Consider the following 3,627-nt stretch of genomic DNA (forward strand, 5'->3'; position numbering starts at 1 on the left):
GGTATTGAGTTTAATGCTTTAAAAATAAAACTTTTATTTTATTAATATTTACCACTAGAGGGCATTTCCCTTCCATCTTAAAAATCCTAGTCCTTATCTTTTTTTTTAACTGGAAGTACTGAGTATACTTTATGGCAAAGATAGAGTGTTTCAGGTAAATCAATCATCTCAAATTGTTAAGAGCATATATTCTTTATGGGAGATATTACCTTAAAATACATATTTTAAGCAACCATATTTTATAGTTAAACTAGCTAGAAGTTAAAACATTGATCCAATAAACTGTTCAGGTTTTCCAATTTAGATCAATATATCAATACAATATTTCGATCAATGTACACATACACACACGTAAAGGCTTATGCAAACCATGTCAATGATATGAAATAGACATAATGGCCAAAAACCATGCTTCTTATAGTATTTTAGTTATCTAAAGGTATATCATGTATTTAATAAAATTTGATGAGACAAATTTTTTTTTTTTTTTTTTTGGTGAGAAAGATTAGCCCTGAGCTAACATCTGTACCCATCTTCCTCTATTTCATGTGTGGGATGCCACCACAGCTTGGCTTGATGAGCGGTGCATTGGTCTGCGCCCAGGATTCGAACCTGTGAACCCCGGGCCACCAAAGTGGAGCATGTGAACTTAATCACTGAGCCACTCTGCTGGCCCCAAGATAAATAATTTTTGATTAAGTTAAAAATAAAGTCTTTTTCCATAGAAGATGACAAAACAAAGTCAGTGGTGACAACAAAGCTGTCCTTTAGCTTGAGTTGCTGTTTAGATTCCCTGGGAAGCAGACTCTGAGGTGAAGTTAGCCTGCAAGATATTCATTAAGGAATGTCATTGGGATTAACACCTGTGGAAGGGAGGGTAAGGAAGCAGGATTAGACCAAGACCAGATTCAAGATAGGACGGTTGACAGAAGTCAATCCTACAAGTTGCTCTGGAGCTAAGATGGTCCATTAGAGGAGTCCAAAGTTAGGCCAAAATGGCTGGCCTTTATATTCCTGTATCCACCAGTCACTGGATGTGGGCCCCGGGAAACGGGGGCAGTTGGAAGAGTCAGTAGGTGCAGCTGAGGAATCCCTAAAGAGGTTGGAAGCTGAAGCATGGGACAATAAGTCCTTCTTTGAAGAGAAGTCTATCACAGCTTAGTTTTATGGAGAATTTATGTGAGCCGCTAGTTAAGTTGGGACTCTGGAATTGATAAGTGCAGTTAGAAACAATGTACATTTTGTAGACCAAGTAGAATTGTTTGAATGTCATGATTTAAAAAGAGAATTTACACATGGATGTTTAAAGCATATTGTTAAAATTACAGGTCAGAAAGTGAGAGAAAAGTGTAAAGTTACCTTGCATAAGTGAGTGATGTTTTAAGTGGAACAAAGTTATTAAATAATTTAACATTAATAAAGCTATTATGCTTTGTTATATTTTGATATATGCTTGCTCTAATTCTAAATATTGATATTAATGTCCTTGAGTAGAGAACATTATGTTTTAAGTATCAAGAATTTCCAGTTTATTTAATAGCTAATTTACCTGAAGGCATTTACAAGAAAATATAAATAGTTAGGAAAAAACTTCTCAACTGTAAAGTTTGAACTTCTCTGCTAATGTTCTCGGTTAAAACACGTCCCTTTGTCCTTCTCCGCTCTTCTTCCCACTTTACTTTTTAGAGTGCATTTTACTTCTTTTTATGCAATTGAGAGTAGAATAAAGTCCTGATGAGGAAATATTTTCAACAATTCTGTAATTCAGCTTCAAAGAAATGAAAACTCTTTGTTTAATAACTTACTTTCCCGGCAAGTTCAAGGAAAGCCAGCTGTATGCTCTCAATCTTGTTTACCAGAAGATGGCAATCTCGCTCCTCTGCAGTGAACCTGGAGGCTTTGAAACTGGTCAGGAGCATCGGTCACGTATCTCCCCTTAAAAGAAGTGTAATAAAGAAGGCGCCTTCAGCCTGTTTATCTGAACCGATTGAGATTCTTTATGTGCAGGTGCAACTAATCCTTTCAAGATGTAATGAAGCGCAATAAATCCTCGTTTTGCAATATCTGCACTGGTCTTTGAGGCTGATTTTGCTTTTTGTGAGAAGGAGGGTGCAGAATGGCTCTGCACAACACTATATGTTTAAGCAATAAGGAGACTGCCCCATTGTTTCATGTCAAACTGCCTGGGACGCAATTTCCTTTTTCCTGTTCTCGAAATTAGCTGATGAGAGCAAGTTCCCCAGGTGAGCATAAGTTCTCCAGATTTTTTTTTTTCTCCTGAAAAGTAGGTGACCAAAGAATCATGCCTTCACTAGCTGTTATTCTCAACTTTATGTGCTGGGAAATTCACTTGGGCAAAATATATTATCCTTCTCTATCTCTAACACTGCTTCTTATTAGCAGAACAAAGTATTTACCTGCTATTCATTTTCCTTTTAGTGATTGTACAAATACTGAAGCTATACAGTGGAAATTGTTAGATTATAAACATTAGGATCACTAGCATGCAAGTTTATATATATGTTATGTATACATATATTTATACAGGTAAGTTATTATATGTTTATGTAATACAAGATAATTCACTCTTTGGACTTGATATCCAATAACCATCATTTCAAGCTAGCATTTTTTTGTCATTTCTTAGGAAATCTCAAATTCTTAGGTGTAGTTAGAAATACTGCTGCTATTTAGCTCTGCCTTTCTGCGAGAAAGTATATTTAATAGATGAACAGTACTTCTCTAAATTATTCTTAGCTTGAGAAAATTACAACAATATCAACTGATAAGCTATAGGTCTTAGCCCTTCACTCTCAGTTTAGGAAATCAATAGCTGCTAACGAGAGTGGATGGAAAGCAGATGCAGAAGAGGCCTGCTACGCCTGATGATTATTTAGCGTTGCTATCTTCCTCCTTTAATATTCTTCAGCTTTCCTACTGCCACTTTATTGACACCAAAACGTGCTGCCAGGGACTGGACTAAGGGTTAGATCTAGAAATGACATGTTGTGCTGACCCCAAGTTACCCCTCTCTATGACCATGTACTGGTTGGTGAAGGACTAACCAAAAAAAACACATTCACTCCAAAGTAACCAGAGGGATCTCTTAGAATCATCCATCAGATTGAGTCCATTTCCTGCTTATTTTCAACATTTTCAAATTGCACTTAAATTAAAATCTATATAAATCCTTGTGTTACCTGCATTTGAATTCCTCTCAGTCTGGTCTCCTACCGCTCTGCCCTCAGCCCCTTGAGTTCTAGCTGCACTGGACTGATTTTGGTTCCTGGAATGCGGCATGCTTGTCGCAGCCTCAGGATCTTTGCTGTAGCCATTTCTTCTGTCTTGAGCATTCTTAGTGCTCTTTGTTTTGTGGCTAGCTCTTTATTTTCATTCAAATCCCAGAATCAATGTCATTCGTTGACTTTCTATCAAACCGTTCTGTTTTTAATTCTTTATCTACAATGGATCACAGTTGTATTAGTTCCCTAGGGGTACCATAACAAATTAACACAAACTAGGTGTTCTAGTCTGGAGACCAAAAGTCCAAAACCAAGGTGCTGGCGGGACTGTGTTCCCTATGAAGGCTCTAGGGGAAAATCCTTCCTTTCCTCTTCTAGCTTGTGG

At 37.1% G+C, this 3,627-nt stretch overlaps 1 long non-coding RNA gene across 1 annotated transcript; it reads right to left on the minus strand.

Annotated features, from left to right (window-relative positions):
- Positions 1–203: 203 nt before the first annotated feature.
- LOC131421746 (uncharacterized) lies at positions 204–3,239 on the minus strand. The gene is made up of 3 exons (XR_009223945.1): positions 3,201–3,239; positions 1,806–1,935; positions 204–1,204 (listed from the first exon to the last, which is right to left on the minus strand). It is a non-coding gene; the product is annotated as an uncharacterized LOC131421746 (long non-coding RNA).
- Between the last annotated feature and the right edge of the window lie 388 nt (positions 3,240–3,627).

This window comes from Diceros bicornis, chromosome 3 (assembly GCF_020826845.1).
Source record: "Diceros bicornis minor isolate mBicDic1 chromosome 3, mDicBic1.mat.cur, whole genome shotgun sequence".
Taxonomy (NCBI): domain Eukaryota; kingdom Metazoa; phylum Chordata; class Mammalia; order Perissodactyla; family Rhinocerotidae; genus Diceros; species Diceros bicornis.